Source organism: Coregonus lavaretus (genome assembly GCF_964263955.1).
Source record: "Coregonus lavaretus genome assembly, chromosome: 33".
NCBI classification, from domain to species: Eukaryota; Metazoa; Chordata; class Actinopteri; order Salmoniformes; family Salmonidae; genus Coregonus; species Coregonus lavaretus.
In genome coordinates this window covers 33,613,920-33,629,268 of record NC_140020.1, presented here as the reverse complement: position 1 = coordinate 33,629,268, position 15,349 = coordinate 33,613,920, and positions in this window count along the sequence as shown.

Genomic DNA, 15,349 nt, shown 5'->3' with positions numbered 1-15,349 from the left:
AGGGTTTTTCTTTATTTTTACTATTTTCTACATTGTAGAATAATAGTGAAGACATCAACACTATGAAATAACACATATGGAATCATGTAGTAACCAAAAAAGTGTTAAACAAATCAAAATATATTTTATATTTGAGATTCTTCAAATAACCACCCTTTGCCTTGATGACAGCTTTGCACACTCTTGGCATTCTCTCAACCAGCTTCATGAGGTAGTCACCTGGAATGCATTTCAATTAACAGGTGTGCCTTCTTAAAAGTTAATTTGTGGAATTTCTTTCCTTCTTTCCTTCTTAACCCTTGAATGAGTAGGTGTTCTAAAACGTTTGACCGATAGTGTATATATATGTGTCTTTGTGTGTAGGAGAGAGAGCGCTTTATTTTTTATGATATCAGAATTTCCTCAAAGGTTGTACCGACAAGATGTAGCATGAGAAAATAAAAAGTTCAGCTAACCATCCCAAAATGTAATTAGAAATGAGGTGTTTTTGGTGTAACAGTAACGTTATAGGCCTACTAAACTATGATATTATATTAGGTTCTGTTATGTAAAATGAAAATGAATCATTATGTGATTTTGCGAGACATTGATTCAGCTTTGATCTAACTTTACTAAACGAGCATCATTGTGAGAAGTGATAATCTTCTTTTTGTAATAATAATAATAAGTGATGAGTAGGACTATTAGGCGTAGGCAACAGATCTTAATGAGAGGTTATTTTAAGCGATTGGAGCGCACTTCGTGGTGCTGAAAGGACAGCACCTGGATTGTATAATGATGTTAAAGAAGTAGAACCAACTTGTGGTGTTGAAGGATAGCTAAAGGATAGCTCTGCGCATTTGGCCAGCTCAGGATCAAACAACAATAATTTGCAGTAGGCCTATAGCCTAATAGGCCAACGACTACGTGGTATAGCTGTTTGTAGGCTATAGCCTAATGTAAATATAAATACATATAGCTTAATATCATTGCACAGTCTGCGAGGAAGGCTTTATTGCGAGTAGGCATTTCATTGTATTGTGTAGCATACACGCTGCATCATAAATACACTTTGAGTTGATTAGCTTGAACACATGGTTACAATATACTCTATTACAGAATAAAAGAAAACAGAGAGGTGAAGTATCAATTCATAGAATTTATTTGCATACTATATATTAAACGTGCTATCAAATCAATTGACCAAGTAGTGAACATAAATCATCACTATGTAGAATTGCAGGATTTGTTTTTGGTGTTGTGTATTCATGAATCTCAATAAACTATAACCTAAATGCATTATTACCTCCAACTTGGCCCAGTTCACATTTCCAATTGCCCACCCTGACATACCAAGCTAGAACAGGCTCTGCGTCTCATCCAATATCCAAGCAGGGCTACAGTAACTTCCAGAGAAGGTCAGGCCCCTTGGACTTTGTGGTGGCCGCTCTGGTTTGGGTGTCCTCGGCAGAACGGTGTCGCCGTAACCAAGTGGTCACATATTGTTCTGGATTCCACTGTGCAAGAGTAGAGAGAGTAGAGAGGGGGTCCGTAGAGTTTTATGAACATCATGGCAGACACACAGTGAATTTAGATAGTTTTTCAACATTCTGATTGGCCAAAGTGGTCAAGCCTTCGACGGGCCTCCGCAGTGCACACACGTAGCCTATATAGTTCTTCATCATTCTCACCACTGCCAAAGAGAAGACAGTGAAGAAACCACCATTTACCTACCTCTAGGCTGCTATGCATAATTATTTGGTTTGTCATTGTAGACAGTTGCCATGGTGCCCTAGCAGCAGCCTAAGCAGAGAGCTCCTGTACATTTTGTAAATATTTATTTTCATTAATTCAGTTTTATGGCTTTTTTTTTTACATACAATATATATTTTTTAAGAACAAACAATTAATATAGCTAATTAATATCATCAGAATCCACCACAGCGTTAAGACTGAAGCTGGCAAGTAATTTGTTTGTTTGGCTAGCTAGCTAATGTTAGATTCAAATGCCAGCTAGTGTCCTGAGGTTGAGGATGGAGAGAAGCCGAAGCAAGACGGCAGAGGTGTGCAGCGATGAAGATCAAAGAGAAGTTACAAGGGTGCTCTTTAATTATTGTTGACATGTGGTGTCATGGAGGCTCTCCGCACTGCTAAAGCTAACTCTATCTCCTCTGCTCTTGTCCTTCTAGACCTGTCTGCTGCCTTTGATACTGTGAACCATCAGATCCTCCTCTCCACCCTCTCCGAGCTGGGCATCTCCGGCGCGGCTCACTCTTGGATTGCGTCCTACCTGACCGGTTGCTCCTACCAAGTGGCGTGGCGAGAAGCTGTCTCCGCACCACGTGCTCTCACCACTGGTGTCCCCCAGGGCTCAGTTCTAGGCCCTCTCCTATTCTCGCTATACACCAAGTCACTTGGCTCTGTCATATCCTCACATGGCCTCTCCTATCATTGCTACGCTGACGATACACAACTAATCTTCTCCTTTCCCCCTTCTGATAACCAGGTGGCGAATCGCATCTCTGCATGTCTGGCAGACATATCAGTATGGATGACGGATCACCACCTCAAGCTGAACCTTGGCAAGACGGAGCTGCTCTTCCTCCCGGGGAAAGACTGCCTGTTCCATGATCTCGCCATCACGGTTGACAACTCCGTTGTGTCCTCCTCCCAGAGTGCGAAGAGCCTTGGCGTGATCCTGGACAACACCCTGTCGTTCTCCGCTAACATCAAGGCGGTGACCCGATCCTGTAGGTTCATGCTCTACAACATTCGGAGAGTACGACCCTGCCTTACACAGGAAGCGGCACAGATCCTAATCCAGGCACTTGTCATCTCCCGTCTGGATTACTGCAACTCGCTGTTGGCTGGGCTCCCTGCCTGTACCATTAAACCCCTACAACTCATCCAGAATGCCGCAGCCCGTCTGGTGTTCAACCTTCCCAAGTTCTCTCACGTCACCCCGCTCCTCCGCACACTCCACTGGCTTCCAGTTGAAGCTCGCATCTGCTACAAGACCATGGTGCTTGCCTACGGAGCTGTGAGGGGAACGGCACCTCCGTACCTTCAGGCTCTGATCAGTCCCTACACCCAAACGAGGGCATTACGTTCATCCACCTCTGGCCTGCTGGCTCCCCTACCTCTGCGGAAGCATAGTTCCCGCTCAGCCCAGTCAAAACTGTTCGCTGCTCTGGCACCCCAATGGTGGAACAAGCTCCCTCACGACGCCAGGACAGCGGAGTCACTCACCACCTTCCGGAGACATTTGAAACCCCACCTCTTTAAGGAATACCTGGGATAGGATAAAGTAATCCTTCTACCCCCCCCTTACCCCCACCCCCTCCCCCCCCAAAAAAAATCCCATTGTCAAGTGGTTATCCCACTGGCTATAAGGTGAATGCACCTATTTGTAAGTCGCTCTGGATGAGAGCGTCTGCTAAATTACGTAAATGTAATGTAAATGTGTACTTTCTGGCACCACGTGACTGCCGTAGCATCATCCAAGTGGGTGCTTCATTTTGTTAGTAGTGAAGGAGTAGCAGTGTCTTAGCTCAAACTTCGTCTGACTGAGTTCTACTATGGAAAAGCCAGAGACAGCGAGACACCTTGATGGGACCGCACTTCCTGCCTGCCTACAGACTTTCTCTCCCCGCTTGACCACCTCCCACAGATGACCACTCAAGCAATTACCTTTCTAATGACTGTCCATCTCATGACGTTGTTTTTCTAAATTACTTGTCCTTTTTTTCGCTTTATAAGTTGAATAATAATAATAATGTATTATTATTATTATATTGTTTTTCATGGAATTTCTGTGGTCATTATTTTTTTAATTTTTTTTTTTAATTTATCCAAATACGTTTTCCAGAAATAGTTTTACCAGCGTATTCTCAAATTGAAAAATGTAAAGGAGAGCCGCTCCTCCACGGTCCGTCATTACTACACCTCTGTTTGTGTGTGTGCGCGTACAGGTCAACACATGACAGCTGAAAATGAGCACTCAGTCTCCTGAGCTGATTAGCGTCATGAGTCATTTCTATTCTCTCACCCTGGTCATGGTCACACACACACACACACACACACACACACACACGCACAAACACACACACAACCATCAGCTACAATCCCTCGAGGTCGAGGATTATCTCTTCTTCACAGGTTTATTGGGTGGTTTGCTTGTTGTGGATCCTGCTGTGGCTGAGCAGGCTGATACTGGAGCCACAGTTGTCACCAGGTGGGTCTGTTAATGGCATGGAGTTCCCAGTTTGTGTTTATGTTGCATTGATTTAGGTTAGTTTTCAGGGTGTCTTTGTATCTTTTCTTTTGTCGTTCTTGTGTCCCCTCTGCCAGTTGGCCATGGATCAGTTGTTTGGGCAGCCTTGAGTCGCACACGCACACACCACTACACCTGACTGCAATTGGTCACAAAGCGGCTTTCTGTCGAGGATAAGTAGCCAAGCCAACGCGTTGAAGCTGAGCTAATAAATTAAACAGACAGAGCAAGATAACAGCAATGAAAGCGAGAGAATGAGAGAAAAAAAAGGAAAGAAAGGAATAACTAAAACATTTAAGCAATATGAATTCGAACAGGGGCCACAATGGCAAACAAAGCAACTCCACAGGTGTGTGAAGTGTATGTGATTGTGTGATGGATGTCACTTTGTGAAGAGGGCCCTGACAGCGTTACAGTCTTTATCTACTAGCACTATGCAACAGCTGCCTTTTCCAGCTCCAACACTGAAAACTACATGGCAGTACAGTGGTGAATCAATCAACTCATCATGTCAAGAGAACATTAACAAACATCATAAGCAACTGATTGCCAAAGAGTAAAATTGTACTGTATTTCCATTCCCCCCAATATTTATATGATCATTATAATCAATCTCCTTGGTCAAATCCACTCTAATGGATTTCATTAGGAATCAAGAAGTCCATGTAGAGAAGTACAGTAGTGTTGATGAACTTGTCGTGGATAAGAGGAAGGGTATTCCTGTCATCTTATGGTCCCTCCCCCTCCTTACCGTCCCTCTCTTTTCCTCTCCTTTACTTCTCCGGTTTCATACGAACACTTATGACTGCCATACACACAGCATATGCTGCCTTAGCCTGGAGTGTCTTCCGCTTTCGCATGCTAACCCCTCTGCCCTCTGCCAATACTACATTAGCATCTCAGCTAAAGCCTTGATTTCGCTACAAGGCAGTGAGAGGCACTCTCCTTACAGCAAATTAAGGTGTGTCTGTGTGTGTGTTACATCCACATAAAGCAAAGGTGCTGGGCCCTATATACTCACTGAATAGGCCTAATTTCCTCCAGCCGCTGTTTTTTATTTTCATTTCAAAAGAATCATCTAATTATGACCTTTTATCCAACCCTTATTTGTTTATTCATGGGTCATAAACACACCACACACTCCAAGGGCTGATATTGATTGCTGAATATGAAGAGAGAGAGAGAGAAAAAGAGAGAGAGAGACAGAGCAAGTGAGAGAGAGAGAGAGAGAGAGAGAGAGAGAGAGAGAGAGAGAGAGAGAGAGAGAGAGAGAGAGAGAGAGAGAGAGAGAGAGAGAGAGAGAGAGAGAGAGAGAGAGAGAGAGAGAGAGAAAGAGAGAGAAAGAGAGAAAGGTTTCCAAGAGAAAAAGAAGAGAAGGGGGGGCTAATAAACAGCACTTGTGCGACACAAAAACGGTGCGACCGCTGCCGCAACCACTGTCGATATTCAAATAAGCATCCAATTACTCTAGCGAGGAGTCAGTTTACCGCAACATCGCACTCGGGCGCCAAATTAAGCCTCTTTTGATCTTACACCCCTTTACGTACACAACAACACAACCTATGAGTACATTTCAGACTGGGGGTCTGAGACAATGAAAGCCTGAATCGCTTTCTTCCCACTCTCTCACTCTTCTGTCTCTCTTCTCTGTCTCTCTTGCTCCATCTCTCCATCCCTCTCTCCATCTCAGGCTTCCTTCTCAATGGACAGTATTCATTAGGGAGACTTGGAGGGGGACAAAAGGGGGGGAAGGCTACAAATTACTGATAATGGCGCGGTGCTAATGAAGAGAATGGAGAAATGTCATTAGCATTTAAGAGGATAAGATCCATCTGACCCGCTGCCGCTGCCAGTCGCTTTCCAGCGCCACTCACTTAAGGAAGCAGGAGAGTGCGACTGATACCCAGATAGCCTCATTTGCATGGCTGAGTGGAGGAGGATGCTGATTGGTATGGACCCTCAACCACCCCACCCTGTTCCCCACTCCTTCCCTCCCTCCTCTTGTTTATGCATCACAAACAACGACACACGTGTGCGTTGTCCCTATTCGCTGGTAGCAACAGTCGACAAGCAAAGAAAGCAAAGCAGCAAGGCAACCGTAAATAAAACAAATCAATGAGGATGCGAGAGAAGAGAGAGAGAGGAGCTGCATGTGCGGCAGTTTAAAATGTGGCAGAGTGAAAGGAGAGGCTCTTGATCCACACAGATGCACCCTGGGAGTGATTAGAGAGACTGTGCCTATGGTGACCTTTGACCCCCCCATAAGGATGAATGATAATAATAGTCTTATTGTCGCTCACTGAGAAGCAAGGCTATATGCCTCTCAATGTAGATGGCACCTAGCTAGCATGGCAAAGAGCTAAAGAGCAGAGTTGTGATCTTATTTGTCCCAGTGAATAAATCATTACTGTTAGGATTGTTGGGAAGGCAACAACAGTTATTTTAAGAGGTGCATATGATCCACAGTGAATGTGTGCGGTTGCAGTTTCCTTCATGTAATGAAGAGCCAGGTTAAAGGGGCAGTGCAGTCAAATACACAATTTTCCTGTGTCCCCCCCCCCCCCCCCCCCCACACTATGACATTAAAATAATGCACTTTTAGTGTAAGAGCTGTTTGAAAACACTGCCAGAAATGTTTTTGACCACCTGTTAATGTTAATACACCAAAAACAAAGTTGGCCCTCTTTTCTGCCAATAACAGCTAGTTTTCTGGTTACACATCCCTCCCATTAGGCTCCTCCAATTAGGCCCCTCTCTCAGACCACACACAGACAGTCCTGGCAAAATATTTGCTAAGAATATATTTTTTACCCTTTTAATTGAAAACAGTCACAGTAAGGTACTTCATTGTTACCCAGAAATGATTTGATATTGAGATAAAAACAGCTGCATTGGACCTTTAAACATCTCTGTTTCAGTGCCTGACTGTGCCTGAGTATGATCTCACACAAACCACTAGGTGGCCACAGACTTGTTTATGTGAGTGAGGAGACTCATCACCAAGCCCTCAGATGGCTCTGTAAGCAACAGGAGAACATGAAAACATGCTTTAGAGCCATTAGCCTGAGTATGATAGCCTCCTGTTCATTAATATAAATGAGATGTTCATGTTTTGTTGATCTGCCAATTCTGTCTACGTCATCCCCAATAAATGGCACATAAAACTCAGCAGATTAATTTGCCAATCTGTTTTATTAGTTTGTGCAGTCCATAGTTGTGCTGTTTGTTACCTATAGCTTGTTATGTGTCCAAAAACACCTTCTTGAGTCACCTCAAGTCCTCCTCCTCCACACACACACACATGCGCGCTCACCTGAAACTCGTCAAAACACAAGAGGCAGGATTCATTGCTGATCTCCATGCTAACTGGCTAGATGGGGTCATATGTGAACATTTTCCCTAGCCTTTGTTGAGGAGTGCTTTGTTTCCTTCGATGGATCCAACGTTGCATAAACTTCAGACACAAACATCTTAAAGCACACCTGCATCTGAAACAATGCATAGTAGGAGTAACAGCAGTAATTTAACTTATATGCATAATGCTACACAATTTTAGTATCACATTAGGACTAACAGAGAGTGAGGTAATTATAGAATACAGAATGTATGGGAGGTGTTTGACTTGCTCAAAGTCAAGCAAACGAACCTCTGATAGCTGTATATTAAGAGATAGGATGTAACATACTAGGAGAATACAAACTTTTGTGGATGTCCAACATGAAGCCGTTGAAATGGACACTTTTCTTACATCCATTATCCACATGAGAGTAGAACATATCCATGAGCATGGTCTTCCCTGTCCCTGGAATAAAAAAAATGACAAATAGCTAACAATATCCGAAGAAAGTATGAAACAACATGGCAATTACACGAGTAGTCAGTAGTCACAGGGTCAACATCAAACAGAATGTAAGTAAGTGTTAGAACTGTCAAATAATGTGTTATAACCTCTACATAATGTTTTAAATGGCCGATAAGGTGTTAGAACTTGCGGATAATGTGTTATAACCTGCATATAGTGTTTTAACTGGCAGATAATTAAGTGATAATGCCAGAGAAGCCGGTGTTTTGGTGGATATATTGGAACAAGTGTTTCGTCCCGGTCCGGCAAACCGTGCCAATATATCCTCCAAACACCGGCTTTGAGGGAAAATTACTTTTATACAACGGGATACCAACATATTCAAATAATGATTTACATATTTTCATAAAAAACGTTATTTTGATGAATTTACTCATGCTATTTCATCATTTTACAATATATAGTCCTGACACAAATACAGGATTGCTACCCAAGCCGGCTGGTTGTTTGTTCTATCGGTTCGGTTGCCAGAGACTCGACCCAGTCGCTCAGTCTTTTTGTTCTGTATCCATGGACGCAACCCAGTCGTTCGTTCTAAATGTTCCATTGCCATACTGGCTAGCAACGTTCTTGTCCCTTGCTTGCTAGCTAGCCAACTACGGCTAACTTACAGTCACGTCAAACAGTACAGCCAGAATAACAGCAAAGTAGCTACATTTGCATTTGATTAAGTTGTTTTCTAGTGACATTTATTTGGAAACATCCATAACAATGAGCTAATGAGGTGCGATTTCGCCTGGCATAGAAAATGTGCTTCAACAAAGTACTGAGTAAAGGGTCTGAATACTTATGTAACTGTGATATTTCTGTTTTTTATTTTTAATAAATTATGGAGTATTGTTTGTAGATTGATGAGGGAAAAAAACAATTTAATCCATTTTAGAATAAGGCTGTAACGTAACAAAATGTGGAAAAAGTCAAGGGGTCTGAATACTTTCCGAATGCACTGTAAGCTTGTCATCGTTAACATTAAGCATGACAATCCAGCTATTATGAGAATTTGAATGAGAAGGGTCATATCGAGAAAGGGGATCACTGAATATATGAATTAATTAATTATTGTTGAATCAAATTACATTAGTAAGTATAGGCCTATGTAACATAGACTATTCATTACCATATCATTGTTTTAATCCATAATTAGTCAGGGCATCAAGCCACTGACTACTAAAGTATGGATTCCAGTTCTCTAGACAACTAGCCTACTGCAGCAGAGCAAGACAAAGGACATCTAATCAACAAGACAAGACAGGGTTCCCATGAAGAAAAGCATCAGCAGAACAATGGGGGGTTTGTCAGACAAAACAGGGTAGACTGTAGAGAGAGGTTCATACGAGGTCTAGTGGACTTCAACAAACTCACTGTGTTGAATTGGCTAATTGTGATACTGTGTTGAAGTGGTGTGGCGATGGCAGTTTTCAGTCAATCCTGAATTGTCAGGATTTTATCTAACAATCACGTAGTCATCGGCCCATCATTCATTTGTCACGATGTCACTGTTTGCTACTTGTTGACTAGGAAAAATATATGGAAAAATATATGGAAAAATATATTTTGTTGTCCTCCGTAAACTACCTCACAGATAAATAAAGTTGGTTTTGACCCAAAAATGGTTTTGTTGCGGATTTCATTTTGTCTGCAATTCAGCAGCAACATTAGTCAGTGTCCAATGCCCTTCATGAAGCACCAGACTCTCCTATCTCAGGACAATGGTTGATTCACTGGCGAAAAAAACATCCCTCCCTCCGTTTCCTACCACCCTCCGTCTCCCTTTTCGGTCCTCTCCCTCCCTCCTCATCCTGTCCTCTCCCTCTCTCTCCCCTCTTTCCCTCCCTCCCTCCCTCCCTCCCTCCCAGTCCTGTCCTCCATTGGGGTGAAATGCTGGAAGACGGTGTGTGACTTCTCGCTGACTTCCCAAGCTGCTCTCTGGCACCGCGGGCAGTGTGGGTAATTGTTGGCGGTGGCCGGCGGCCATGTTGTAATGTTACAGCAGAGTGGAGAAGGACAAGAAAGGTCTGCAGCCCTCTGCTCTGAGCTCAGCCACCTATTTTCACGTGGCCCGCTCTCATCCTGCACCGGCCCTGGAGCGTAGATTAGCTTACATGCAAAAAGTACACGTCAACACGTTAGTGTCAGAGGTTGGGCTCTTTGTTATATACCCTGTTTTTACATCAATGAGGACTTTTATGATGGTTGGAACAACTGGTAAAACTGACCAAGGCCTAGTGGAAAGGACAACCAGTCCATGAGGGCCAATCTGACTTGAATGGGGGTGGATCAGGGCCACCTCAGCAGGTCTCTCTCTCCTGCCATCTAAAACATCTCATCCTACACTGCTCCACCGTCCCGACCTAAAAAAACACAACTTCATTTCACACAGACCAAAACTGCCACAAACACATACAAACACACACACACACACACACGTACACACACACACACAGACCCCTATCCTCCCTCTGACCAGGGCTCCAACAACATACAGTGGAGGAAAAAAGTATTTAGTCAGCCACCAATTGTGCAAGTTCTCCCACTTAAAAAGATGAGAGAGGCCTGTAATTTTCATCATAGGTACACGTCAACTATGACAGACAAAATGAGAAAAAAAATCCAGAAAATCACATCGTAGGATTTTTTATGAATTTATTTGCAAATTATGGTGGAAAATAAGTATTTGGTCAATAACAAAAGTTTCTCAATACTTTGTTATATACCCTTTGTTGGCAATGACACAGGTCAAACGTTTTCTGTAAGTCTTCACAAGGTTTTCACACACTGTTGCTGGTATTTTGGCCCATTCCTCCATGCAGATCTCCTCTAGAGCAGTGATGTTTTGGGGCTGTCGCTGGGCAACACGGACTTTCAACTCCTTCCAAAGATTTTCTATGGGGTTGAGATCTGGAGACTGGCTAGGCCACTGCAGGACCTTGAAATGCTTCTTACGAAGCCACTCCTTCGTTGCCCGGGCGGTGTGTTTGGGATCATTGTCATGCTGAAAGACCCAGCCACGTTTCATCTTCAATGCCCTTGCTGATGGAAGGAGGTTTTCACTCAAAATCTCACGATATATGGCCCCATTCATTCTTTCCTTTACACGGATCAGTCGTCCTGGTCCCTTTGCAGAAAAACAGCCCCAAAGCATGATGTTTCCACCCCCATGCTTCACAGTAGGTATGGTGTTCTTTGGATGCAACTCAGCATTCTTTGTCCTCCAAACACGACGAGTTGAGTTTTTACCAAAAAGTTATATTTTGGTTTCATCTGACCATATGACATTCTCCCAATCCTCTTCTGGATCATCCAAATGCACTCTAGCAAACTTCAGACGGGCCTGGACATGTACTGGCTTAAGCAGGGGGACACGTCTGGCACTGCAGGATTTGAGTCCCTGGCGGCGTAGTGTGTTACTGATGGTAGGCTTTGTTACTTTGGTCCCAGCTCTCTGCAGGTTATTCACTAGGTCCCCCCGTGTGGTTCTGGGATTTTTGCTCACCGTTATTGTGATCATTTTGACCCCACGGGGTGAGATCTTGCGTGGAGCCCCAGATCGAGGGAGATTATCAGTGGTCTTGTATGTCTTCCATTTCCTAATAATTGCTCCCACAGTTGACTTCTTCAAACCAAGCTGCTTACCTATTGCAGATTCAGTCTTCCCAGCCTGGTGCAGGTCTACAATTTTGTTTCTGGTGTCCTTTGACAGCTCTTTGGTCTTGGCCATAGTGGAGTTTGGAGTGTGACTGTTTGAGGTTGTGGACAGGTGTCTTTTATACTGATAACAAGTTCAAACAGGTGCCATTAATACAGGTAACGAGTGGAGGACAGAGGAGCCTCTTAAAGAAGAAGTTACAGGTCTGTGAGAGCCAGAAATCTTGCTTGTTTGTAGGTGACCAAATACTTATTTTCCACCATAATTTGCAAATAAATTCATAAAAAATCCTACAATGTGATTTTCTGGAAAAAAAATCTCAATTTGTCTGTCATAGTTGACGTGTACCTATGATGAAAATTACAGGCCTCTCTCATCTTTTTAAGTGGGAGAACTTGCACAATTGGTGGCTGACTAAATACTTTTTTTCCCCACTGTAAGAGTCCAGATGCCATTCACTTTATAAAGCTTATCTAGCAGAATCAAGCTATTTCATGATCGGAAAATGGCAATATTAAATGGTGTATGACTACGCCTATTAATGGTGTTGTGTCACGTGTATAGTCCTTATGGATCAGCTAGACTACTATTGAACCAAGGGTAGTTCCATTTGATTTCAATCACTTTTTTACCACACCCCTTTTGATTTGAACTACACTTTCCATACATATTTTCCCATGGTAGAAGTGGTCAGAAAGTTACTTTTTGGACCTGAATGCCAAAACATTTAGGAGATATAGGTGCTCAAAGTTGACCCATTTTGCATACCCCACCCCACCATGAGACATCAATGTTTTACTAGGGCCAGGACGATACCTGTATTGCAATATTTCTTCCATGCCAAACATGAAAACACGAAGCATACCAAACGTTTTGGTCCTTTAAAAACCTGCTGTATATAAAATATTGTGTGCTATAGCTTGGAAAATAAATTAGTGTGACTCTGGATGACAACATTATGATGTTTGTTTCCAACATTAGGGCTGTTTTCCTAAATAAGTTAGATCCGCTACGTGTTTTTAGATAATTGACGTTAAAGTAAAAAAATATAAAATAATCAAGAAATGATAATATACTGTACCCTGGCAATTTGACAGGTAAACTCATGGGTACACTCGCAATGTCTGCCTGGCATTGTGATGCAATCATTTCCATGGTAATGTAGAATGTTCATTCAAGTGATGCTAACTGATGTGGCTCATGCAATGGAATGCATTTTTTGTAATGTCGGTTGAGTTGAATCAACAAATCACAGCAGAGATTGATGGGTACACCTCCTGCTTTGCTCCTAGGTTGAAGATTCCCAAGTTATGATTCGATGTAGAAGCTTTTAGAAAATAAAAAAATTCATGGGACCAGTGCCTTTGCTAACTAGCATAGCTTGTCCCATTGTTTAGAATTCATCCTAATTTATGGAAAGAGTTATGGAATATTAAAATCCACTTGTCTTTGTCATCTTCAACCTAGCTTTGCTCCAATGGGTACACTCAAAATGGTTGCCAGTCCACCCATTGTGTCATCATTGACTTAAAAGGGGACGTCCGTACTAATTCATCCTATATCTGTGGTTAGAGGTTCCAAGCACGTTCTAACAAAAATATCAATGCAACATGCAACAATTTCAACGATTTTACTGAGTTACAGTTTATATAAGGAAATCAGTCAATTTAAATAAATGTATTAGGCCCGAATCTATGGATTTCACATGACTGTACAGGGGTGCAGCCATGGGTGGGCCTGGGGAGGTGCAGCCATGGGTGGGCTTTGGGAGGCCCACCCACTTGGGAGCCAGACCCACCCACTAGGGAGCCAGGCCCAGCCAAGTGGCGCAGTGGCGCAGTGGTCTAAGGCACTGCATCGCAGTGCTAGCTGTGCCACTAGAGATCCTGGTTCGAATCCAGGCTCTGTCGTAGCCGGCCGCGACCGGGAGACCCATGGGGCGGCGCACAATTGGCCCAGCGTCGTCCAGGGTAGGGGAGGGAATGGCCGGCAGGGATGAGCTCAGTTGGTATAGCATGGCGTTTGCAACGCCAGGGTTGTGGGTTCGATTCCCATGGGGGGCCAGTATGAAAAAATATATATATAATAATAATATATGCACTCACTAACTGTAAGTCGCTCTGGATAAGAGCGTCTGCTAAATGACAAAAAAATATATATATATATACAGTGGGGAGAACAAGTATTTGATACACTGCCGATTTTGCAGGTTTTCCTACTTACAAAGCATGTAGAGGTCTGTAATTTTTATCATAGGTCCACTTCAACTGTGAGAGACGGAATCTAAAACAAAAATCCAGATAATCACATTGTATGATTTTTAAGTAATTAATTTGCATTTTATTGCATGACATAAGTATTTGATACATCAGAAAAGCAGAACTTAATATTTGGTTCAGAAACTTTGTTTGCAATTACAGAGATCATACGTTTCCTGTAGGTCTTGACCAGGTTTGCACACACTGCAGCAGGGATTTTGGCCCACTCCTCCATACAGACCTTCTCCAGATCCTTCAGGTTTCGGGGCTGTCGCTGGGCAATACGGACTTTCAGCTCCCTCCAAAGATTTTCTATTGGGTTCAGGTCTGGAGACTGGCTAGGCCACTCCAGGACCTTGAGATGCTTCTTACGGAGCCACTCCTTAGTTGCCCTGGCTGTGTGTTTCGGGTCGTTGTCATGCTGGAAGACCCAGCCACGACCCATCTTCAATGCTCTTACTGAGGGAAGGAGGTTGTTGGCCAAGATCTCGCGATACATGGCCCCATCCATCAGCCCCTCAATACGGTGCAGTCGTCCTGTCCCCTTTGCAGAAAAGCATCCCCAAAGAATGATGTTTCCACCTCCATGCTTCACGGTTGGGATGGTGTTCTTGGGGTTGTACTCCTCCTTGTTCTTCCTCCAAACACGGCGAGTGGAGTTTAGACCAAAAAGCTCTATTTTTGTCTCATCAGACCACATGACCTTCTCCCATTCCTCCTCTGGATCATCCAGATGGTCATTGGCAAACTTCAGACGGGCCTGGACATGCGCTGGCTTGAGCAGGGGGACCTTGCGTGCGCTGCAGGATTTTAATCCATGACGGCGTAGTGTGTTACTAATGGTTTACTTTGAGACTGTGGTCCCAGCTCTCTTCAGGTCATTGACCAGGTCCTGCCGTGTAGTTCTGGGCTGATCCCTCACCTTCCTCATGATCATTGATGCCCCACGAGGTGAGATCTTGCATGGAGCCCCAGACCGAGGGTGATTGACTGTCATCTTGAACTTCTTCCATTTTCTAATAATTGAGCCAACAGTTGTTGCCTTCTCACCAAGCTGCTTGCCTATTGTCCTGTAGCCAATCCCAGCCTTGTGCAGGTCTACAATTTTATCCCTGATGTCCTTACACAGCTCTCTGGTCTTGGCCATTGTGGAGAGGTTGGAGTCTGTTTGATTGAGTGTGTGGACAGGTGTCTTTTATACAGGTAACGAGTTCAAACAGGTGCAGTTAATACAGGTAATGAGTGGAGAACAGGAGGGCTTCTTAAAAGAAAAACTAACAGGTCTGTGAGAGCCGGAATTCTTACTGGTTGGTAGGTGATCAAATACTTAT